This window comes from Leuresthes tenuis, unplaced genomic scaffold, assembly GCF_036924035.1.
Source record: "Leuresthes tenuis unplaced genomic scaffold, fLeuTen1.0.hap1 SCAF_1, whole genome shotgun sequence".
NCBI lineage: Eukaryota > Metazoa > Chordata > Actinopteri > Atheriniformes > Atherinopsidae > Leuresthes > Leuresthes tenuis.
Genome location: NW_027325355.1, coordinates 2,934,209 through 2,955,763, shown reverse-complemented (window position 1 = coordinate 2,955,763; position 21,555 = coordinate 2,934,209). Strand labels below are relative to the sequence as shown.

Here is a 21,555-nt window from a genome sequence, read left to right as displayed (position 1 = left end):
CAGGTGGTAGAGAGAAGAGAAAAAGCTTACCACACCTGGTATTCCCAAGAGGTCTCCTATCCAAGTACTAACCAGGCCCAAACCTCCTTGGCTTCCGAGATCAGACGAGGTCGAGCATGTTCAGGGTGGTGTGGCCGTAAGCAACAATGTCTCTGACAAATGTGCATTATATAGGTACTGGAATCATACGGTTCCTCTATGCAACCAGATCATTTCCGAGAAAGGCTGACTTGTAGTGGGCACATCTTCTTCCCTGACGTGATTATTCTCTGCAGCTGAAACTGAGACTATCAGATCACTTTGTGTCTGCCAACAAAGCAGCAGTAGCTGAAGATGACCAACTTCCTCATGTGTCACAGGGTGATCAGACGTTGCAACAAAAGACATGCAGGTGGTAGAGAGAAGAGAAAAAGCTTACAGCACCTGGCATTCCCAGAGAGTCTACCATCCAAGTACAAACCAGGCCCAAACCTGCTTGGCTTCCGAGATCAGACGTGGTCGGGCATATTCAGGGTGGTGTGGCGGTAAGCAACCATAACTGTGACAAATGTGCATTATAAAGGTACTGGAATCATACAGTTCCTCTATGTAACCAGATAATTGCCGAGAAAAGCTGATAAGTAGTGGGCACATCTTCTTCCCTGACGTGATTATTCTCTCGAGCTGAAACTGAGACTCTCAGATCACTTTGTGTCTGCCAACAAAGCAGCAGAAGCTGAAGATGACCAACTTCCTCATGTGTCACAGGGTGATCAGACGTTGCAACAAAAGACATGCAGGTGGTAGAGAGAAGAGAAAAAGCTTACAGCACCTCCTATTCCCAAGAGGTCTTCCATCCAAGTACAAACCAGGCCCAACTGTGCTTGGCTTCCGAGATCAGACGAGGTCGGGCATGTTCAGGGTTGTGTGGCCGTAAGCAACAATGTCTCTGACAAATGTGCATTATATAGGTACTGGAATCATATGGTTCCTCTATGTAACCAGATAATTTCCGAGAAAGGCTCACTTGTTATGGGCATATCTTCTTCCCTGATGTGATCATTCTCTGCAACTTAAACTGAGACTCTCAGATCACTTCGTGTCTGCCAACAAAGCAGCAGCAGCTGCTGAAGATGACCAACTTCCTCATGTGTCACAGGGTGATCAGACGTTGCAACAAAAGACATGCAGGTGGTAGAGAGAAGAGAAAAAGCTTACCACACCTGGTATTCCCAAGAGGTCTCCTATCCAAGTACTAACCAGGCCCAAACCTCCTTGGCTTCCGAGATCAGACGAGGTCGAGCATGTTCAGGGTGGTGTGGCCGTAAGCAACAATGTCTCTGACAAATGTGCATTATATAGGTACTGGAATCATACGGTTCCTCTATGCAACCAGATCATTTCCGAGAAAGGCTGATGTGTAGTGGGCACATCTTCTTCCCTGACGTGATTATTCTCTGCAGCTGAAACTGAGACTCTCAGATCACTTTGTGTCTGCCAACAAAGCAGCAGTAGCTGAAGATGACCAACTTCCTCATGTGTCACAGGGTGATCAGACGTTGCAACAAAAGACATGCAGGTGGTAGAGAGAAGAGAAAAAGCTTACAGCACCTGGCATTCCCAGAGAGTCTACCATCCAAGTACAAACCAGGCCCAAACCTGCTTGGCTTCCGAGATCAGACGTGGTCGGGCATATTCAGGGTGGTGTGGCGGTAAGCAACCATAACTGTGACAAATGTGCATTATAAAGGTACTGGAATCATACAGTTCCTCTATGTAACCAGATAATTGCCGAGAAAAGCTGATAAGTAGTGGGCACATCTTCTTCCCTGACGTGATTATTCTCTCGAGCTGAAACTGAGACTCTCAGATCACTTTGTGTCTGCCAACAAAGCAGCAGAAGCTGAAGATGACCAACTTCCTCATGTGTCACAGGGTGATCAGACGTTGCAACAAAAGACATGCAGGTGGTAGAGAGAAGAGAAAAAGCTTACAGCACCTCCTATTCCCAAGAGGTCTTCCATCCAAGTACAAACCAGGCCCAACTGTGCTTGGCTTCCGAGATCAGACGAGGTCGGGCATGTTCAGGGTTGTGTGGCCGTAAGCAACAATGTCTCTGACAAATGTGCATTATATAGGTACTGGAATCATACGGTTCTTCTATGCAACCAGATAATTGCCGAGAAAGGCTGATGTGTAGCGGGTAAATCATCTTCTCTGATGTGATCATTCTCTGCAACTGAAACTGAGACTCTCAGATCACTTCGTGTCTGCCAACAAAGCAGCAGAAGCTGAAGATGACCAACTTCCTCATGTGTCACAGGGTGATCAGACGTTGCAACAAAAGACATGCAGGTGGTAGAGAGAAGAGAAAAAGCTTACAGCACCTGGTATTCCCAAGCGGTCTCCCATCAAAGTACTAACCAGGCCCAACCCTCCTTGGCTTCCGAGATCAGACGAGGTTGGACATATTCAGGGTGGTTTGGCCGTAAGCAACAATCTCTGTGACAAATGCGCATTATATAGGTAATCAAATCATATGGTTCCTCTATGTAACCAGATATTTGCAGAGAAAGGCTGATATGTAGCGGGCATATCTTGTTCCCTGACGTGATAATTCTCTCCAGCTGAAAATGAGACTCTCAGATCACTTCGTGTCTGCCAACAAAGCAGCAGCAGCTGAAGATGACCAACTTCCTCATGTGTCACAGGGTGATCAGACATTGCAACAAAAGACATGCAGGTGGTTGAGAGAAGAGAAAAAGCTTAAAGCACCTGGTATTCCCAAGAGGTCTTCCATCCAAGTACAAACCAGGCCCAACTGTGCTTGGCTTCCGAGATCAGACGAGGAAGGGGATGTTCAGGGTGGTGTGGCCGTAAGCAACAATATCTCTGAAAAATGTGCATTATATAGGTACTGGAATCATACGGTTCCTCTATGCAACCAGATAATTGCAGAGAAAGGCTGATGTGTAGTGGGCACATCTTGTTCCCTGACGTGATCATTCTCTTCAGCTGAAACTGAGACTCTCAGATCACTTTGTGTTTGCCAACAAAGCAGCCGCAGCTGAAGATGGCCAACTTCCTCATGTGTCACAGGGTGATCAGACGTTGCAACAAAAGACATGCAGGTTGTAGAGAGAAGAGAAAACGCTTACAGTACCTGGTATTCCCAAGCAGTCTCCCATTAAAGTACTAACCAGGCCCAACCCTCCTCGGCTTCCGAGATCAGACGAGGTCAGGCTTATTCAGGGTGGTGTGGCCGTAAGGAACAATTTCTGTGACAAATGTGCATTATATAGGTACTGGAATCATACACTTCCTCTATGAAACCAGATAATTGCCGAGAAAGGCTGACTTGTAGTGGGCACATATTCTTCCCTGATGTGATTATTCTCTGCAGCTGAAACTGAGACTCTCAGATCACTCTGTGTCTGCCAACAAAGCAGCAGCAGCTGAAGATGACCAACTTCCTCATGTGTCACAGGGTGATCAGACGTTGCAAAAAAAGACATGCAGGTGGTAGAGAGAAGAGAAAAAGCTTACAGCACCTGGTATTTTCAAGCGGTCTCCCACCCAAGTACTAACCAGGCCCAACTCTGCTTGGCTTCCGAGATCAGACGAGGTCAGGCATATTCAGGGTGGTGTGGCCGTAAGCAACAATGTCTGTGACAAATGTGCATTATATAAGTACAGGAATCATACGGTTCCTCTATGTAACCAGATAATTGCTGAGAAAGGCTGATGTGTAGTGGGCACATCTTCTTCCCTGACGTGATTATTCTCTTCAGCTGAAACTGAGACTCTCAGATCACTTCGTGTCTTCCAACAAAGCAGCAACAGCTGAAGATGACCAACTTCCTCATGTGTCACAGGGTGATCAGACGTTGCAACAAAACACATGCAGGTGGTAGAGAGAAGAGAAAAAGCTTACAGCACCTGGTACTCCCAAGCTGTCTCCCATCCAAGTACTAACCAGGTACAACCCTGCTTGGCGTCCGAGATCAGACGAGGTCAGGCTTCTTCAGGGTGGTGTGGCCGTAAGCAACAATGTCTCTGACAAATGTGCATTATATAGGTACTGGAATCATACGGTTCCTCTATGCAACCAGATAATTGCCGAGAAAGGCTGATGTGTAGCGGGCAAATAATCTTCTCTGATGTGATCATTCTCTGCAACTGAAACTGAGACTCTCAGATCACTTCGTGTCTGCCAACAAAGCAGCAGCAGCTGCTGAAGATGACCAACTTCCTCATGTGTCATAGGGTGATCAGACGTTGCAACAAAAGACATGCAGGTGGTAGAGAGAAGAGAAAAAGCTTAAAGCACCTGGTATTCCCAAGAGGTCTTCCATCCAAGTACTAACTAGGCCCAACCCTCCTTGGCTTCCGAGATCAGACGAGGTCGGGCATGTTCAGGGTGGTGTGGCCGTAAGCAACAATGTCTCTGACAAATGTGCATTATATAGGTACTGGAATCATACGGTTCCTCTATGCAACCAGATCATTTCCGAGAAAGGCTGATGTGTAGTGGGCACATCTTCTTCCCTGACGTGATTATTCTCTGCAGCTGAAACTGAGACTCTCAGATCACTTCGTGTCTGCCAACTACGGTTCCTCTATGCAACCAGATAATTGCCGAGAAAGGCTGATGTGTAGCGGGCAAATCATCTTCTCTGATGTGATCATTCTCTGCAACTGAAACTGAGACTCTCAGATCACTTCGTGTCAGCCAACAAAGCAGCAGCAGCTGAAGATGACCAACTTCCTCATGTGTCACAGGGTGATCAGACGTTGCAACAAAAGACATGCAGGTGGTAGAGAGAAGAGAAAAAGCTTACAGCACCTGGTATTCCCAAGCTGTCTCCCATCCAAGTACTAAGGAGGCTCAACCCTGCTTGGCTTCCGAGATCAGACGAGGTCGGGCATGTTCAGGGTGGTGTGGCCGTAAGCAACAATGTGTCTGACAAATGTGCATTATATAAGTACAGGAATCATACGGTTCCTCTATGTAACCAGATAATTGCTGAGAAAGGCTGATCTGTAGTGGGCACATCTTCTTCCCTGAAGTGATTATTCTCTTTAGCTGAAACTGAGACTCTCAGATCACTTCGTGTCTTCCAACAAAGCAGCAGCAGCTGAAGATGGCCAACTTCCTCATGTGTCACAGGGTGATCAGACGTTGCAACAAAAGACATGCAGGTTGTAGAGAGAAGAGAAAACGCTTACAGCACCTGGTATTCCCAAGCAGTCTCCCATTAAAGTACTAACCAGGCCCAACCCTCCTTGGCTTCCGAGATCAGACGAGGTCGGGCTTATTCAGGGTGGTGTGGCCGTAAGCAACAACATCGGTGACAAATGTGCATTATATAGGTACTGGAATCATACGGTTCCTCTATGCAACCAGATAATTGCCGAGAAAGGCTGATGTGTAGCGGGCAAATAATCTTCTTCCCTGACGTGATAATTTTCTCCAGCTGAACATGAGACTCTCAGATCACTTCGTGTCTGCCAACAAAGCAGCAGAAGCTGAAGATGACCAACTTCCTCATGTGTCACAGGGTGATCAGACGTTGCAACAAAAGACATGCAGGTGGTAGAGAGAAGAGAAAAAGCTTAAGGTACCTGGTATTCCCAAGCGGTCTCCCATTCAAGTACTAACCAGGCCCAACCGTGCTTGGCTTCCGAGATCAGACGAGGTCGGGCTTATTCAGGGTGGTGTGGCCGTAAGCAACAATATCGGTGACAAATGTGCATTATATAGGTACTGGAATCATACACTTCCTCTGTATAACCAGATAATTGCCGAAAAAGGCTGACTTGTAGTGGGTTCATCTTCCTCCTTGATGTGATTATTCTCTGGAGCTGAAACTGAGACTCTCAGATCACCTCGTGTCTATCAACAAAGCAGCAGCAGCTGAAGATGACCAACTTCTTCACGTGTCACAGGGTGATCAGACGTTGCAACAAAAGACATGCAGGTGGTAGAGAGAAGAGAAAAAGCTTACAGCACCTGGTATTCCCAAGCTGTCTCCCATCCAAGTACTAACCAGGTACAACCCTGCTTGGCGTCCGAGATCAGACGAGGTCGGGCTTATTCAGGGTGGTGTGGCCGTAAGCAACAACGTCTCTGACAAATGTGCATTATATAGGTACTGGAATCATACGGTTCCTCTATGTAACCAGATAATTGCTGAGAAAGGCTGATGTGTAGTGGGCACATCTTCTTCCCTGACGTGATTATTCTCTGCAGCTGAAACTGAGACTCTCAGATCACTTCGTGTCTGCCAACTACGGTTCCTCTATGCAACCAGATAATTGCCGAGAAAGGCTGATGTGTAGCGGGCAAATCATCTTCTCTGATGTGATCATTCTCTGCAACTTAAACTGAGACTCTCAGATCACTTCGTGTCAGCCAACAAAGCAGCCGCAGCTGAAGATGACCAACTTCCTCATGTGTCACAGGGTGATCAGACGTTGCAACAAAAGACATGCAGGTGGTAGAGAGAAGAGAAAAAGCTTACAGCACCTGGTATTCCCAAGCTGTCTCCCATCCAAGTACTAAGGAGGCTCAACCCTGCTTGGCTTCCGAGATCAGACGAGGTCGGGCATGTTCAGGGTGGTGTGGCCGTAAGCAACAATGTGTCTGACAAATGTGCATTATATAAGTACAGGAATCATACGGTTCCTCTATGTAACCAGATAATTGCTGAGAAAGGCTGATCTGTAGTGGGCACATCTTCTTCTCTGATGTGATTATTCTCTCCAGCTGAAACTGAGACTCTCAGATTACCTCATGTCTGCCAACAAAGCAGCAGGAGCTGAAGATGACCAACTTCCTCATGTGTCACAGGGTGATCAGACGTTGCAACAAAAGACATGCAGGTGGTCAAGAGAAGACAAAAAGGTTACAGCACCTGGTAATCCCAAGCAGTCTCCCATCTAAGTACTAACCAGGCCCAACCCTACTTGGCTTCCGAGATAAGACAAGGTGGGGCTTATTCAGGGTGGTGTGGCGGTAAGCAAATATATTTGTTACAAATGTGAATTATATAGGTACTGGAATCATACACTTCCTCTATGAAACCAGATAATTGCCGAGAAAGGCTGATGTGTAGTGGGCATATCATCTTCTCTGATGTGATCATTCTCTTCAGCTGAAACTGAGACTCTCAGATCACTTCGTGTCTGCCAACAAAGCAGCAGCAGCTGAAGATGACCAACTTCCTCATGTGTCACAGGGTGATCAGACGTTGCAACAAAACACATGCAGGTGGTAGAGAGAAGAGAAACAGCTTACAGCACCTGGTATTCCCAAGCAGTCTCCCATTGAAGTACAAACCAGACCCAACCCTGCTTGGCTTCCGAGATAAGACAAGGTGGGGCTTATTCAGGGTGGTGTGGCGGTAAGCGACAATATCTGTTACAAATGTGAATTATATAGGTACTGGAATCATACACTTGCTCTATGAAACCAGATAATTGCCGAGAAAGGCTGACTTGTAGTGGGTTCATCTTCCTCCTTGATGTGATTATTCTCTGCAGCTGAAACTGAGACTCTCAGATCACTTCGTGTCTGCCAACAAAGCAGCAGCTGCTGAAGATGACCAACTTCCTCATGTGTCACAGGGTGATCAGACGTTGCAACAAAAGACATGCAGGTTGTAGAGAGAAGAGAAAACGCTTACAGCCCCTGGTATTCCCAAGCAGTCTCCCATTAAAGTACTAACCAGGCCCAACCCTCCTTGGCTTCCGAGATCAGACGAGGTCGGGCTTATTCAGGGTGGTGTGGCCGTAAGGAACAATTTCTGTGACAAATGTGCATTATATAGGTACTGGAATCATACACTTCCTCTATGTAACCAGATAATTGCAGAGAAAGGCTGACTTGTTATGGAAACATCTTCTTCCCTGATGTGATTATTCTCTGCAGCTGAAACTGAGACTCTCAGATCACTTCGTGTCTGCCAACAAAGCAGCAGCTGCTGAAGATGACCAACTTCCTCATGTGTCACAGGGTGATCAGACGTTGCAACAAAAGACATGCAGGTTGTAGAGAGAAGAGAAAACGCTTACAGAACCTGGTATTCCCAAGCAGTCTCCCATTAAAGTACTAACCAGGCCCAACACTGCTTGGCTTCCGAGATCAGGCTTATTCAGGGTGGTGTGGCCGTAAGCAACAATATTGGTGACAAATGTGCATTATATAGGTACTGGAATCATACACTTCCTCTGTATAACTAGATAATTGCCGAAAAAGGCTGACTTGTAGTGGGTTCATCTTCCTCCTTGATGTGATTATTCTCTGCAGCTGAAACTGAGACTCTCAGATCACCTCGTGTCTATCAACAAAGCAGCAGCAGCTGAAGATGACTAACTTCTTCACGTGTCACAGGGTGATCAGACGTTGCAACAAAAGACATGCAGGTGGTAGAGAGAAGAGAAAAAGCTTACAGCACCTGGTATTCCCAAGCTGTCTCCCATCCAAGTACTAAGGAGGCTCAACCCTGCTTGGCTTCCGAGATCAGACGAGGTCGGGCATGTTCAGGGTGGTGTGGCCGTAAGCAACAATGTGTCTGACAAATGTGCATTATATAAGTACAGGAATCATACGGTTCCTCTATGTAACCAGATAATTGCTGAGAAAGGCTGATGTGTAGTCGGCACATCTTCTTCCCTGACGTCATTATTCTCTTCAGTTGAAACTGAGACTCTCAGATCACTTCGTGTTTGCCAACAAAGCAGCCGCAGCTGAAGATGACCAAATACCTCATGTGTCACAGGGTGATCAGACGTTGCAACAAAAGACATGTAGGTTGTAGAGAGAAGAGAAAACGCTTACAGCACCTGGTATTCCCAAGCAGTCTCCCATTAAAGTACTAACCAGGCCCAACCCTCCTCGGCTTCCGAGATCAGACGAGGTCAGGCTTATTCAGGGTGGTGTGGCCGTAAGGAACAATTTCTGTGACAAATGTGCATTATATAGGTACTGGAATCATACACTTCCTCTATGAAACCAGATAATTGCCGAGAAAGGCTGACTTGTAGTGGGCACATATTCTTCCCTGATGTGATTATTCTCTGCAGCTGAAACTGAGACTCTCAGATCACTCTGTGTCTGCCAACAAAGCAGCAGCAGCTGAAGATGACCAACTTCCTCATGTGTCACAGGGTGATCAGACGTTGCAAAAAAAGACATGCAGGTGGTAGAGAGAAGAGAAAAAGCTTACAGCACCTGGTATTTTCAAGCGGTCTCCCACCCAAGTGCTAACCAGGCCCAACTCTGCTTGGCTTCCGAGATCAGACGAGGTCAGGCATATTCAGGGTGGTGTGGCCGTAAGCAACAATGTCTGTGACAAATGTGCATTATATAAGTACAGGAATCATACGGTTCCTCTATGTAACCAGATAATTGCTGAGAAAGGCTGATGTGTAGTGGGCACATCTTCTTCCCTGACGTGATTATTCTCTTCAGCTGAAACTGAGACTCTCAGATCACTTCGTGTCTTCCAACAAAGCAGCAACAGCTGAAGATGACCAACTTCCTCATGTGTCACAGGGTGATCAGACGTTGCAACAAAAGACATGCAGGTTGTAGAGAGAAGAGAAAACGCTTACAGCACCTGGTATTCCCAAGCAGTCTCCCATTAAAGTACTAACCAGGCCCAACCCTGCTTGGCTTCCGAGATCAGACGAGGTCGGGCTTATTCAGGGTGGTGTGGCCGTAAGCAACAATATCGGTGACAAATGTGCATTATATAGGTACTGGAATCATACACTTCCTCTGTGTAACCAGATAATTGCCGAAAAAGGCTGACTTGTAGTGGGCTCATCTTCCTCCTTGATGTGATTATTCTCTTCAGCTGAAACTGAGACTCTCAGATCACCTCGTGTCTATCAACAAAGCAGCAGCAGCTGAAGATGACCAACTTCTTCACGTGTCACAGGGTGATCAGACGTTGCAACAAAACACATGCAGGTGGTAGAGAGAAGAGAAAAAGCTTACAGCACCTGGTACTCCCAAGCTGTCTCCCATCCAAGTACTAACCAGGTACAACCCTGCTTGGCGTCCGAGATCAGACGAGGTCAGGCTTCTTCAGGGTGGTGTGGCCGTAAGCAACAATGTCTCTGACAAATGTGCATTATATAGGTACTGGAATCATACGGTTCCTCTATGCAACCAGATAATTGCCGAGAAAGGCTGATGTGTAGCGGGCAAATAATCTTCTCTGATGTGATCATTCTCTGCAACTGAAACTGAGACTCTCAGATCACTTCGTGTCTGCCAACAAAGCAGCAGCAGCTGCTGAAGATGACCAACTTCCTCATGTGTCATAGGGTGATCAGACGTTGCAACAAAAGACATGCAGGTGGTAGAGAGAAGAGAAAAAGCTTAAAGCACCTGGTATTCCCAAGAGGTCTTCCATCCAAGTACTAACTAGGCCCAACCCTCCTTGGCTTCCGAGATCAGACGAGGTCGGGCATGTTCAGGGTGGTGTGGCCGTAAGCAACAATGTCTCTGACAAATGTGCATTATATAGGTACTGGAATCATACGGTTCCTCTATGCAACCAGATCATTTCCGAGAAAGGCTGATGTGTAGTGGGCACATCTTCTTCCCTGACGTGATTATTCTCTGCAGCTGAAACTGAGACTCTCAGATCACTTCGTGTCTGCCAACTACGGTTCCTCTATGCAACCAGATAATTGCCGAGAAAGGCTGATGTGTAGCGGGCAAATCATCTTCTCTGATGTGATCATTCTCTGCAACTGAAACTGAGACTCTCAGATCACTTCGTGTCAGCCAACAAAGCAGCAGCAGCTGAAGATGACCAACTTCCTCATGTGTCACAGGGTGATCAGACGTTGCAACAAAAGACATGCAGGTGGTAGAGAGAAGAGAAAAAGCTTACAGCACCTGGTATTCCCAAGCTGTCTCCCATCCAAGTACTAAGGAGGCTCAACCCTGCTTGGCTTCCGAGATCAGACGAGGTTGGGCATGTTCAGGGTGGTGTGGCCGTAAGCAACAATGTGTCTGACAAATGTGCATTATATAAGTACAGGAATCATACGGTTCCTCTATGTAACCAGATAATTGCTGAGAAAGGCTGATCTGTAGTGGGCACATCTTCTTCCCTGAAGTGATTATTCTCTTTAGCTGAAACTGAGACTCTCAGATCACTTCGTGTCTTCCAACAAAGCAGCAGCAGCTGAAGATGGCCAACTTCCTCATGTGTCACAGGGTGATCAGACGTTGCAACAAAAGACATGCAGGTGGTAGAGAGAAGAGAAAAAGCTTAAGGCACCTGGTATTCCCAAGCGGTCTCCCATTCAAGTACTAACCAGGCCCAACCCTGCTTGGCTTCCGAGATCAAACGAGGTTGGGCTTATTCAGGGTGGTGTGGCCATAAGCAACAACATCGGTGACAAATGTGCATTATATAGGTACTGGAATCATACGGTTCCTCTATGCAACCAGATAATTGCCGAGAAAGGCTGATGTGTAGCGGGCAAATCATCTTCTTCCCTGACGTGATAATTTTCTCCAGCTGAACATGAGACTCTCAGATCACTTCGTGTCTGCCAACAAAGCAGCAGAAGCTGAAGATGACCAACTTCCTCATGTGTCACAGGGTGATCAGACGTTGCAACAAAAGACATGCAGGTGGTAGAGAGAAGAGAAAAAGCTTAAGGTACCTGGTATTCCCAAGCGGTCTCCCATTCAAGTACTAACCAGGCCCAACCGTGCTTGGCTTCCGAGATCAGACGAGGTCGGGCTTATTCAGGGTGGTGTGGCCGTAAGCAACAATATCGGTGACAAATGTGCATTATATAGGTACTGGAATCATACACTTCCTCTGTATAACCAGATAATTGCCGAAAAAGGCTGACTTGTAGTGGGTTCATCTTCCTCCTTGATGTGATTATTCTCTGGAGCTGAAACTGAGACTCTCAGATCACCTCGTGTCTATCAACAAAGCAGCAGCAGCTGAAGATGACCAACTTCTTCACGTGTCACAGGGTGATCAGACGTTGCAACAAAAGACATGCAGGTGGTAGAGAGAAGAGAAAAAGCTTACAGCACCTGGTATTCCCAAGCTGACTCCTATCCAAGTACTAACCAGGTACAACCCTGCTTGGCGTCCGAGATCAGACGAGGTCGGGCTTATTCAGGGTGGTGTGGCCGTAAGCAACAATGTCTCTGACAAATGTGCATTATATAGGTACTGGAATCATACGGTTCCTCTATGCAACCAGATAATTGCCGAGAAAGGCTGATGTGTAGCGGACAAATCATCTTCTCTGATGTGATCATTCTCTGCAACTGAAACTGAGACTCTCAGATCACCTCGTGTCTATCAACAAAGCAGCAGCAGCTGAAGATGACCAACTTCTTCACGTGTCACAGGGTGATCAGACGTTGCAACAAAAGACATGCAGGTGGTAGAGAGAAGAGAAAAAGCTTACAGCACCTGGTATTCCAAAGCTGTCTCCTATCCAAGTACTAACCAGGTACAACCCTGCTTGGCGTCCGAGATCAGACGAGGTCGGGCTTATTCAGGGTGGTGTGGCCGTAAGCAACAATGTCTCTGACAAATGTGCATTATATAGGTACTGGAATCATACGGTTCCTCTATGCAACCAGATAATTGCCGAGAAAGGCTGATGTGTAGCGGGCAAATCATCTTCTTCCCTGACGTGATAATTTTCTCCAGCTGAACATGAGACTCTCAGATCACTTCGTGTCTGCCAACAAAGCAGCAGAAGCTGAAGATGACCAACTTCCTCATGTGTCACAGGGTGATCAGACGTTGCAACAAAAGACATGCAGGTGGTAGAGAGAAGAGAAAAAGCTTACAGCACCTGGTATTCCCAAGCTGACTCCTATCCAAGTACTAACCAGGTACAACCCTGCTTGGCGTCCGAGATCAGACGAGGTCGGGCTTATTCAGGGTGGTGTGGCCGTAAGCAACAATGTCTCTGACAAATGTGCATTATATAGGTACTGGAATCATACGGTTCCTCTATGCAACCAGATAATTGCCGAGAAAGGCTGATGTGTAGCGGACAAATCATCTTCTCTGATGTGATCATTCTCTGCAACTGAAACTGAGACTCTCAGATCACCTCGTGTCTATCAACAAAGCAGCAGCAGCTGAAGATGACCAACTTCTTCACGTGTCACAGGGTGATCAGACGTTGCAACAAAAGACATGCAGGTGGTAGAGAGAAGAGAAAAAGCTTACAGCACCTGGTATTCCCAAGCTGTCTCCTATCCAAGTACTAACCAGGTACAACCCTGCTTGGCGTCGGAGATCAGACGAGGTCGGGCTTATTCAGGGTGGTGTGGCCGTAAGCAACAATGTCTCTGACAAATGTGCATTATATAGGTACTGGAATCATACGGTTCCTCTATGCAACCAGATAATTGCCGAGAAAGGCTGATGTGTAGCGGGCAAATCATCTTCTTCCCTGACGTGATAATTTTCTCCAGCTGAACATGAGACTCTCAGATCACTTCGTGTCTGCCAACAAAGCAGCAGAAGCTGAAGATGACCAACTTCCTCATGTGTCACAGGGTGATCAGACGTTGCAACAAAAGACATGCAGGTGGTAGAGAGAAGAGAAAAAGCTTAAGGTACCTGGTATTCCCAAGCGGTCTCCCATTCAAGTACTAACCAGGCCCAACCGTGCTTGGCTTCCGAGATCAGACGAGGTCGGGCTTATTCAGGGTGGTGTGGCCGTAAGCAACAATATCGGTGACAAATGTGCATTATATAGGTACTGGAATCATACACTTCCTCTGTATAACCAGATAATTGCCGAAAAAGGCTGACTTGTAGTGGATTCATCTTCCTCCTTGATGTGATTATTCTCTGGAGCTGAAACTGAGACTCTCAGATCACCTTGTGTCTATCAACAAAGCAGCAGCAGCTGAAGATGACCAACTTCTTCACGTGTCACAGGGTGATCAGACGTTGCAACAAAAGACATGCAGGTGGTAGAGAGAAGAGAAAAAGCTTACAGCACCTGGTATTCCCAAGCTGACTCCTATCCAAGTACTAACCAGGTACAACCCTGCTTGGCGTCCGAGATCAGACGAGGTCGGGCTTATTCAGGGTGGTGTGGCCGTAAGCAACAATGTCTCTGACAAATGTGCATTATATAGGTACTGGAATCATACGGTTCCTCTATGCAACCAGATAATTGCCGAGAAAGGCTGATGTGTAGCGGGGAAATCATCTTCTCTGATGTGATCATTATCTGCAACTGAAACTGAGACTCTCAGATCACTTCGTGTCAGCCAACAAAGCAGCAGCAGCTGAAGATGACCAACTTCTTCACGTGTCACAGGGTGATCAGACGTTGCAACAAAAGACATGCAGGTGGTAGAGAGAAGAGAAAAAGCTTACAGCACCTGGTATTCCCAAGCTGTCTCCTATCCAAGTACTAACCAGGTACAACCCTGCTTGGCGTCCGAGATCAGACGAGGTCGGGCTTATTCAGGGTGGTGTGGCCGTAAGCAACAATGTCTCTGACAAATGTGCATTATATAGGTACTGGAATCATACGGTTCCTCTATGCAACCAGATAATTGCCGAGAAAGGCTGATGTGTAGCGGGCAAATGATCTTCTTCCCTGACGTGATAATTTTCTCCAGCTGAACATGAGACTCTCAGATCACTTCGTGTCTGCCAACAAAGCAGCAGAAGCTGAAGATGACCAACTTCCTCATGTGTCACAGGGTGATCAGACGTTGCAACAAAAGACATGCAGGTGGTAGAGAGAAGAGAAAAAGCTTAAGGTACCTGGTATTCCCAAGCGGTCTCCCATTCAAGTACTAACCAGGCCCAACCGTGCTTGGCTTCCGAGATCAGACGAGGTCGGGCTTATTCAGGGTGGTGTGGCCGTAAGCAACAATATCGGTGACAAATGTGCATTATATAGGTACTGGAATCATACACTTCATCTGTATAACCAGATAATTGCCGAAAAAGGCTGACTTGTAGTGGGTTCATCTTCCTCCTTGATGTGATTATTCTCTGGAGCTGAAACTGAGACTCTCAGATCACCTCGTGTCTATCAACAAAGCAGCAGCAGCTGAAGATGACCAACTTCTTCACGTGTCACAGGGTGATCAGACGTTGCAACAAAAGACATGCAGGTGGTAGAGAGAAGAGAAAAAGCTTACAGCACCTGGTATTCCCAAGCAGTCTCCCATCAAGTACTAAGCAGGCCTAAACCTGCTTGGCTTCCGAGATCAGATGAGGTCGGGCTTATTCAGGGTGGTTTGGCCGTAAGCGACAATGTCTGTGACAAATGTGCATTATATAGGTACTGGAATCATACGGTTCCTCTATGCAACCAAATAATTGCAGAGAAAAGCTGACTTGTAGTGGGCACATCTTCTTCTCTGATGTGATTATTCTCTCCAGCTGAAACTGAGACTCTCAGATTACCTCATGTCTGCCAACAAAGCAGCAGCAGCTGAAGATGACCAACTTCCTCATGTGTCACAGGGTGATCAGACGTTGCAACAAAACACATGCAGGTGGTAGAGAGAAGAGAAACAGCTTACAGCACCTGGTATTCCCAAGCAGTCTCCCATTGAAGTACAAACAAGACCCAACCCTGCTTGGCTTCCGAGATAAGACAAGGTGGGGCTTATTCAGGGTGGTGTGGCGGTAAGCGACAATATCTGTTACAAATGTGAATTATATAGGTACTGGAATCATACACTTGCTCTATGAAACCAGATAATTGCAGAGAAAGGCTGATGTGTAGTGGGCATATCATCTTCTCTGATGTGATCATTCTCTTCAGCTGAAACTGAGACTCTCAGATCACTTCGTGTCTGCCAACAAAGCAGCAGCTGCTGAAGATGACCAACTTCCTCATGTGTCACAGGGTGATCAGACGTTGCAACAAAAGACATGCAGGTTGTAGAGAGAAGAGAAAACGCTTACAGCACCTGGTATTCCCAAACAGTCTCCCATTAAAGTACTAACCAGGCCCAACCCTCCTTGGCTTCCGAGATCAGACGAGGTCGGGCTTATTCAGGGTGGTGTGGCCGTAAGGAACAATTTCTGTGACAAATGTGCATTATATAGGTACTGGAATCATACACTTCCTCTATGTAACCAGATAATTGCAGAGAAAGGCTGACTTGTTATGGAAACATCTTCTTCCCTGATGTGATTATTCTCTGCAGCTGAAACTGAGACTCTCAGATCACTTCGTGTCTGCCAACAAAGCAGCAGCAGCTGAAGATGACCAACTTCCTCATGTGTCACAGGGTGATCAGACGTTGCAACAAAAGACATGCAGGTTGTAGAGAGAAGAGAAAACTCTTACAGAACCTGGTATTCCCAAGCAGTCTCCCATTAAAGTACTAACCAGGCCCAACCCTCCTTGGCTTCCGAGATCAGACGAGGTCGGGCTTATTCAGGGTGGTGTGGCCGTAAGGAACAATTTCTGTGACAAATGTGCATTATATAGGTACTGGAATCATACAATTCCTCTATGTAACCAGATAATTGCCGAGAAAGGCTGATGTGTAGTGGGCATATCATCTTCTCTGATGTGATCATTCTCTTCAGCTGAAACTGAGACTCTCAGATCACTTCGTGTCTGCCAACAAAGCAGCAGCAGCTGAAGATGACCAACTTCCTCATGTGTCACAGGGTGATCAGACGTTGCAACAAAACACATGCAGGTGGTAGAGAGAAGAGAAACAGCTTACAGCACCTGGTATTCCCAAGCAGTCTCCCATTGAAGTACTAACCAGGCCCAACCCTCCTTGGCTTCCGAGATCAGACGAGGTCGGGCTTATTCAGGGTGGTGTGGCCGTAAGGAACAATTTCTGTGACAAATGTGCATTATATAGGTACTGGAATCATACAATTCCTCTATGTAACCAGATAATTGCAGAGAAAGGCTGACTTGTTATGGGCACATCTTCTTCCCTGATGTGATTATTCTCTGCAGCTGAAACTGAGACTCTCAGATCACTTTGTGTCTGCCAACAAAGCAGCAGCAGCTGAAGATGACCAACTTCGTCATGTGTCACAGGGTGATCAGACGTTGCAACAAAAGACATGCAGGTGGTCGAGAGAAGACAAAAAGCTTACAGCTCCTGGTATTCCCAAGCGGTCTCCCATTTAAGTACTAACCAGGCCCAACCCTCCTTGGCTTCCGAGATCAGACGAGGTCGGGCATGTTCAGGGTGGTGTGGCCGTAAGCAACAATGTCTCTGACAAATGTGCATTATATAGGTACTGGAATCATACGGTTCCTCTATGCAACCAGATAATTGCCGAGAAAGGCTGATGTGTAGCGGGCAAATCATCTTCTCTGATGTGATCATTCTCTGCAACTTAAACTGAGACTCTCAGATCACTTCGTGTCAGCCAACAAAGCAGCAGCAGCTGAAGATGACCAACTTCCTCATGTGTCACAGGGTGATCAGACGTTGCAACAAAAGACATGCAGGTGGTAGAGAGAAGAGAAGAAGCTTACAGCACCTGGTATTCCCAAGCAGTCTCCCATCCAAGTACTAAGGAGGTTCAACCCTGCTTGGCTTCCGAGATCAGACATGTTCAGGGTGGTGTGGCCGTAAGCAACAATGTGTCTGACAAATGTGCATTATATAAGTACAGGAATCATACGGTTCCTCTATGTAACCAGATAATTGCTGAGAAAGGCTGATCTGTAGTGGGCACATCTTCTTCCCTGAAGTGATTATTCTCTTTAGCTGAAACTGAGACTCTCAGATCACTTCGTGTCTTCCAACAAAGCAGCAGCAGCTGAAGATGGCCAACTTCCTCATGTGTCACAGGGTGATCAGACGTTGCAACAAAAGACATGCAGGTGGTAGAGAGAAGAGAAAAAGCTTAAGGCACCTGGTATTCCCAAGCGGTCTCCCATTCAAGTACTAACCAGGCCCAACCCTGCTTGGCTTCCGAGATCAGACGAGGTTGGGCTTATTCAGGGTGGTGTGGCCGTAAGCAACAATATCGGTGACAAATGTGCATTATATAGGTACTGGAATCATACACTTCCTCTGTATAACCAGATAATTGCCGAAAAAGGCTGACTTGTAGTGGATTCATCTTCCTCCTTGATGTGATTATTCTCTGGAGCTGAAACTGAGACTCTCAGATCACCTCGTGTCTATCAACAAAGCAGCAGCAGCTGAAGATGACCAACTTCTTCACGTGTCACAGGGTGATCAGACGTTGCAACAAAAGACATGCAGGTGGTAGAGAGAAGAGAAAAAGCTTACAGCACCTGGTATTCCCAAGCTGACTCCAATCCAAGTACTAACCAGGTACAACCCTGCTTGGCGTCCGAGATCAGACGAGGTCGGGCTTATTCAGGGTGGTGTGGCCGTAAGCAACAATGTCTCTGACAAATGTGCATTATATAGGTACTGGAATCATACGGTTCCTCTATGCAACCAGATAATTGCCGAGAAAGGCTGATGTGTAGCGGACAAATCATCTTCTCTGATGTGATCATTCTCTGCAACTGAAACTGAGACTCTCAGATCACCTCGTGTCTATCAACAAAGCAGCAGCAGCTGAAGATGACCAACTTCTTCACGTGTCACAGGGTGATCAGACGTTGCAACAAAAGACATGCAGGTGGTAGAGAGAAGAGAAAAAGCTTACAGCACCTGGTATTCCCAAGCTGTCTCCTATCCAAGTACTAACCAGGTACAACCCTGCTTGGCGTCCGAGATCAGACGAGGTCGGGCTTATTCAGGGTGGTGTGGCCGTAAGCAACAATGTCTCTGACAAATGTGCATTATATAGGTACTGGAATCATACGGTTCCTCTATGCAACCAGATAATTGCCGAGAAAGGCTGATGTGTAGCGGACAAATCATCTTCTCTGATGTGATCATTCTCTGCAACTGAAACTGAGACTCTCAGATCACCTCGTGTCTATCAACAAAGCAGCAGCAGCTGAAGATGACCAACTTCTTCACGTGTCACAGGGTGATCAGACGTTGCAACAAAAGACATGCAGGTGGTAGAGAGAAGAGAAAAAGCTTACAGCACCTGGTATTCCCAAGCTGTCTCCTATCCAAGTACTAACCAGGTACAACCCTGCTTGGCGTCCGAGATCAGACGAGGTCGGGCTTATTCAGGGTGGTGTGGCCGTAAGCAACAATGTCTCTGACAAATGTGCATTATATAGGTACTGGAATCATACGGTTCCTCTATGGAACCAGATAATCATCTTCTCTGATGTGATCATTATCTGCAACTGAAACTGAGACTCTCAGATCACTTCGTGTCAGCCAACAAAGCAGCAGCAGCTGAAGATGACCAACTTCCTCATGTGTCACAGGGTGATCAGAAGTTGCAACAAAAGACATGCAGGTGGTAGAGAGAAGAGAAGAAGCTTACAGCACCTGGTATTCCCAAGCAGTCTCCCATCCAAGTACTAAGGAGGCCCAACCCTGCTTGGCTTCCGAGATCAGACGAGGTTGGGCTTATTCAGGGTGGTGTGGCCGTAAGCAACAATATCGGTGACAAATGTGCATTATATAGGTACTGGAATCATACACTTCCTCTGTATAACCAGATAATTGCCGAAAAAGGCTGACTTATAGTGGGTTCATCTTCCTCCTTGATGTGATTATTCTCTGGAGCTGAAACTGAGACTCTCAGATCACCTCGTGTCTATCAACAAAGCAGCAGCAGCTGAAGATGACCAGCTTCTTCACGTGTCACAGGGTGATCAGACGTTGCAACAAAAGACATGCAGGTGGTAGAGAGAAGAGAAAAAGCTTACAGCACCTGGTATTCCCAAGCAGTCTCCCATCAAATACTAAGCAGGCCTAAACCTGCTTGGCTTCCGAGATCAGACGAGGTCGGGCTTATTCAGGGTGGTGTGGCCGTAAGCGACAATGTCTGTGACAAATGTGCATTATATAGGTACTGGAATCATACGGTTCCTCTACGCAACCAAATAATTGCAGAGAAAAGCTGACTTGTAGTGGGCACATCTTCTTCTCTGATGTGATTATTCTCTCCAGCTGAAACTGAGACTCTCAGATTACCTCATGTCTGCCAACAAAGCAGCAGGAGCTGAAGATGACCAACTTCCTCATGTGTCACAGGGTGATCAGACGTTGCAACAAAAGACATGCAGGTGGTCGAGAGAAGACAAAAAGCTTACAGCACCTGGTAATCCCAAGCAGACTCCCATCTAAGTACTAACCAGGCCCAACCCTACTTGGCTTCCGAGATAAGACAAGGTGGGGCTTATTCAGGGTGGTGTGGCGGTAAGCAAATATATTTGTTACAAATGTGAATTATATAGGTACTGGAATCATACACTTCCTCTATGAAACCAGATAATTGCCGAGAAAGGCTGATGTGTAGTGGGGATATCATCTTCTCTGATGTGATCATTCTCTTCAGCTGAAACTGAGACTCTTAGATCACTTCGTGTCTGCCAACAAAGCAGCAGCAGCTGAAGATGACCAACTTCCTCATGTGTCACAGGGTGATCAGACGTTGCAACAAAACACATGCAGGTGGTAGAGAGAAGAGAAACAGCTTACAGCACCTGGTATTCCCAAGCAGTCTCCCATTGAAGTACAAACCAGACCCAACCCTGCTTGGCTTCCGAGATAAGACAAGGTGGGGCTTATTCAGGGTGGTGTGGCGGTAAGCGACAATATCTGTTACAAATGTGAATTATATAGGTACTGGAATCATACACTTGCTCTATGAAACCAGATAATTGCCGAGAAAGGCTGATGTGTAGTGGGCATATCATCTTCTCTGATGTGATCATTCTCTTCAGCTGAAACTGAGACTCTCAGATCACTTCGTGTCTGCCAACAAAGCAGCAGCTGCTGAAGATGACCAACTTCCTCATGTGTCACAGGGTGATCAGACGTTGCAACAAAAGACATGCAGGTTGTAGAGAGAAGAGAAAACGCTTACAGCACCTGGTATTCCCAAGCAGTCTCCCATTCAAGTACTAACCAGGACCAACCCTGCTTGGCTTCTGAGATCAGACGAGGTCAGGCATGTTCAGGGTGGTGTGGCCGTAAGCAGCAATGTATCTGACAAATGTGCATTATATAGGCACTGGAATCATACGGTTCCTCTATGCAACCAGATAATTGCCGAGAAAGGCTGATGTGTAGCGGGTGTATCATCTTCTCTGATGTGATCATTCTCTTCAGCTGAAACTGAGACTCTCAGATCACTTCGTGTCTGCCAACAAAGCAGCAGCTGCTGAAGATGACCAACTTCCTCATGTGTCACAGGGTGATCAGACGTTGCAACAAAAGACATGCAGGTTGTAGAGAGAAGAGAAAACGCTTACAGCACCTGGTATTCCCAAGCAGTCTCCCATTAAAGTACTAACCAGGCCCAACCCTCCTTGGCTTCCGAGATCAGACGAGGTCGGGCTTATTCAGGGTGGTGTGGCCGTAAGGAACAATTTCTGTGACAAATGTGCATTATATAGGTACTGGAATCATACACTTCCTCTATGTAACCAGATAATTGCAGAGAAAGGCTGACTTGTTATGGAAACATCTTC

General features: G+C 46.6%; 48 pseudogenes; all 48 read right to left on the bottom strand.

Moving 5' to 3' along the window:
- Positions 1 to 23: 23 nt before the first annotated feature.
- LOC140292347 (5S ribosomal RNA) lies at positions 24 to 142 on the bottom strand (annotated as a pseudogene).
- Positions 143 to 411: 269 nt separating this feature from the next.
- LOC140291830 (5S ribosomal RNA) lies at positions 412 to 530 on the bottom strand (annotated as a pseudogene).
- Positions 531 to 799: 269 nt separating this feature from the next.
- LOC140296096 (5S ribosomal RNA) lies at positions 800 to 918 on the bottom strand (annotated as a pseudogene).
- Positions 919 to 1,190: 272 nt separating this feature from the next.
- On the bottom strand, positions 1,191 to 1,309 carry LOC140292346 (5S ribosomal RNA; annotated as a pseudogene).
- Positions 1,310 to 1,578: 269 nt separating this feature from the next.
- LOC140291829 (5S ribosomal RNA) lies at positions 1,579 to 1,697 on the bottom strand (annotated as a pseudogene).
- A 269-nt stretch (positions 1,698 to 1,966) lies between these two features.
- On the bottom strand, positions 1,967 to 2,085 carry LOC140296095 (5S ribosomal RNA; annotated as a pseudogene).
- Positions 2,086 to 2,354: 269 nt separating this feature from the next.
- Positions 2,355 to 2,473, bottom strand: LOC140316631 (5S ribosomal RNA; annotated as a pseudogene).
- A 269-nt stretch (positions 2,474 to 2,742) lies between these two features.
- LOC140297066 (5S ribosomal RNA) lies at positions 2,743 to 2,861 on the bottom strand (annotated as a pseudogene).
- Positions 2,862 to 3,130: 269 nt separating this feature from the next.
- Positions 3,131 to 3,249, bottom strand: LOC140296616 (5S ribosomal RNA; annotated as a pseudogene).
- Positions 3,250 to 3,518: 269 nt separating this feature from the next.
- Positions 3,519 to 3,637, bottom strand: LOC140301121 (5S ribosomal RNA; annotated as a pseudogene).
- Positions 3,638 to 3,906: 269 nt separating this feature from the next.
- On the bottom strand, positions 3,907 to 4,025 carry LOC140295047 (5S ribosomal RNA; annotated as a pseudogene).
- Positions 4,026 to 4,297: 272 nt separating this feature from the next.
- Positions 4,298 to 4,416, bottom strand: LOC140282213 (5S ribosomal RNA; annotated as a pseudogene).
- Positions 4,417 to 4,813: 397 nt separating this feature from the next.
- LOC140292971 (5S ribosomal RNA) lies at positions 4,814 to 4,932 on the bottom strand (annotated as a pseudogene).
- Positions 4,933 to 5,201: 269 nt separating this feature from the next.
- On the bottom strand, positions 5,202 to 5,320 carry LOC140314566 (5S ribosomal RNA; annotated as a pseudogene).
- Positions 5,321 to 5,592: 272 nt separating this feature from the next.
- On the bottom strand, positions 5,593 to 5,711 carry LOC140266096 (5S ribosomal RNA; annotated as a pseudogene).
- Positions 5,712 to 5,980: 269 nt separating this feature from the next.
- LOC140290476 (5S ribosomal RNA) lies at positions 5,981 to 6,099 on the bottom strand (annotated as a pseudogene).
- A 397-nt stretch (positions 6,100 to 6,496) lies between these two features.
- Positions 6,497 to 6,615, bottom strand: LOC140292970 (5S ribosomal RNA; annotated as a pseudogene).
- A 1,045-nt stretch (positions 6,616 to 7,660) lies between these two features.
- LOC140291865 (5S ribosomal RNA) lies at positions 7,661 to 7,779 on the bottom strand (annotated as a pseudogene).
- A 647-nt stretch (positions 7,780 to 8,426) lies between these two features.
- LOC140292968 (5S ribosomal RNA) lies at positions 8,427 to 8,545 on the bottom strand (annotated as a pseudogene).
- A 269-nt stretch (positions 8,546 to 8,814) lies between these two features.
- Positions 8,815 to 8,933, bottom strand: LOC140295668 (5S ribosomal RNA; annotated as a pseudogene).
- A 269-nt stretch (positions 8,934 to 9,202) lies between these two features.
- On the bottom strand, positions 9,203 to 9,321 carry LOC140285778 (5S ribosomal RNA; annotated as a pseudogene).
- Positions 9,322 to 9,590: 269 nt separating this feature from the next.
- On the bottom strand, positions 9,591 to 9,709 carry LOC140299162 (5S ribosomal RNA; annotated as a pseudogene).
- A 269-nt stretch (positions 9,710 to 9,978) lies between these two features.
- LOC140295046 (5S ribosomal RNA) lies at positions 9,979 to 10,097 on the bottom strand (annotated as a pseudogene).
- A 272-nt stretch (positions 10,098 to 10,369) lies between these two features.
- LOC140282206 (5S ribosomal RNA) lies at positions 10,370 to 10,488 on the bottom strand (annotated as a pseudogene).
- Positions 10,489 to 10,885: 397 nt separating this feature from the next.
- LOC140296311 (5S ribosomal RNA) lies at positions 10,886 to 11,004 on the bottom strand (annotated as a pseudogene).
- A 269-nt stretch (positions 11,005 to 11,273) lies between these two features.
- Positions 11,274 to 11,392, bottom strand: LOC140313106 (5S ribosomal RNA; annotated as a pseudogene).
- Positions 11,393 to 11,664: 272 nt separating this feature from the next.
- LOC140266085 (5S ribosomal RNA) lies at positions 11,665 to 11,783 on the bottom strand (annotated as a pseudogene).
- Positions 11,784 to 12,052: 269 nt separating this feature from the next.
- Positions 12,053 to 12,171, bottom strand: LOC140292190 (5S ribosomal RNA; annotated as a pseudogene).
- Positions 12,172 to 12,440: 269 nt separating this feature from the next.
- Positions 12,441 to 12,559, bottom strand: LOC140293025 (5S ribosomal RNA; annotated as a pseudogene).
- A 272-nt stretch (positions 12,560 to 12,831) lies between these two features.
- Positions 12,832 to 12,950, bottom strand: LOC140292187 (5S ribosomal RNA; annotated as a pseudogene).
- A 269-nt stretch (positions 12,951 to 13,219) lies between these two features.
- Positions 13,220 to 13,338, bottom strand: LOC140294747 (5S ribosomal RNA; annotated as a pseudogene).
- A 272-nt stretch (positions 13,339 to 13,610) lies between these two features.
- Positions 13,611 to 13,729, bottom strand: LOC140266074 (5S ribosomal RNA; annotated as a pseudogene).
- Positions 13,730 to 13,998: 269 nt separating this feature from the next.
- LOC140292186 (5S ribosomal RNA) lies at positions 13,999 to 14,117 on the bottom strand (annotated as a pseudogene).
- Positions 14,118 to 14,386: 269 nt separating this feature from the next.
- On the bottom strand, positions 14,387 to 14,505 carry LOC140290000 (5S ribosomal RNA; annotated as a pseudogene).
- Positions 14,506 to 14,777: 272 nt separating this feature from the next.
- Positions 14,778 to 14,896, bottom strand: LOC140266052 (5S ribosomal RNA; annotated as a pseudogene).
- Positions 14,897 to 15,165: 269 nt separating this feature from the next.
- LOC140293584 (5S ribosomal RNA) lies at positions 15,166 to 15,283 on the bottom strand (annotated as a pseudogene).
- Positions 15,284 to 15,940: 657 nt separating this feature from the next.
- LOC140290238 (5S ribosomal RNA) lies at positions 15,941 to 16,059 on the bottom strand (annotated as a pseudogene).
- A 269-nt stretch (positions 16,060 to 16,328) lies between these two features.
- On the bottom strand, positions 16,329 to 16,447 carry LOC140293217 (5S ribosomal RNA; annotated as a pseudogene).
- A 269-nt stretch (positions 16,448 to 16,716) lies between these two features.
- LOC140281640 (5S ribosomal RNA) lies at positions 16,717 to 16,835 on the bottom strand (annotated as a pseudogene).
- A 269-nt stretch (positions 16,836 to 17,104) lies between these two features.
- LOC140300624 (5S ribosomal RNA) lies at positions 17,105 to 17,223 on the bottom strand (annotated as a pseudogene).
- Positions 17,224 to 17,870: 647 nt separating this feature from the next.
- LOC140311991 (5S ribosomal RNA) lies at positions 17,871 to 17,989 on the bottom strand (annotated as a pseudogene).
- Positions 17,990 to 18,258: 269 nt separating this feature from the next.
- Positions 18,259 to 18,377, bottom strand: LOC140288392 (5S ribosomal RNA; annotated as a pseudogene).
- A 269-nt stretch (positions 18,378 to 18,646) lies between these two features.
- On the bottom strand, positions 18,647 to 18,765 carry LOC140289999 (5S ribosomal RNA; annotated as a pseudogene).
- Positions 18,766 to 19,034: 269 nt separating this feature from the next.
- Positions 19,035 to 19,153, bottom strand: LOC140289998 (5S ribosomal RNA; annotated as a pseudogene).
- A 237-nt stretch (positions 19,154 to 19,390) lies between these two features.
- LOC140291680 (5S ribosomal RNA) lies at positions 19,391 to 19,509 on the bottom strand (annotated as a pseudogene).
- Positions 19,510 to 19,778: 269 nt separating this feature from the next.
- Positions 19,779 to 19,896, bottom strand: LOC140296177 (5S ribosomal RNA; annotated as a pseudogene).
- A 1,045-nt stretch (positions 19,897 to 20,941) lies between these two features.
- LOC140300301 (5S ribosomal RNA) lies at positions 20,942 to 21,060 on the bottom strand (annotated as a pseudogene).
- A 269-nt stretch (positions 21,061 to 21,329) lies between these two features.
- Positions 21,330 to 21,448, bottom strand: LOC140288506 (5S ribosomal RNA; annotated as a pseudogene).
- Positions 21,449 to 21,555: the final 107 nt, after the last annotated feature.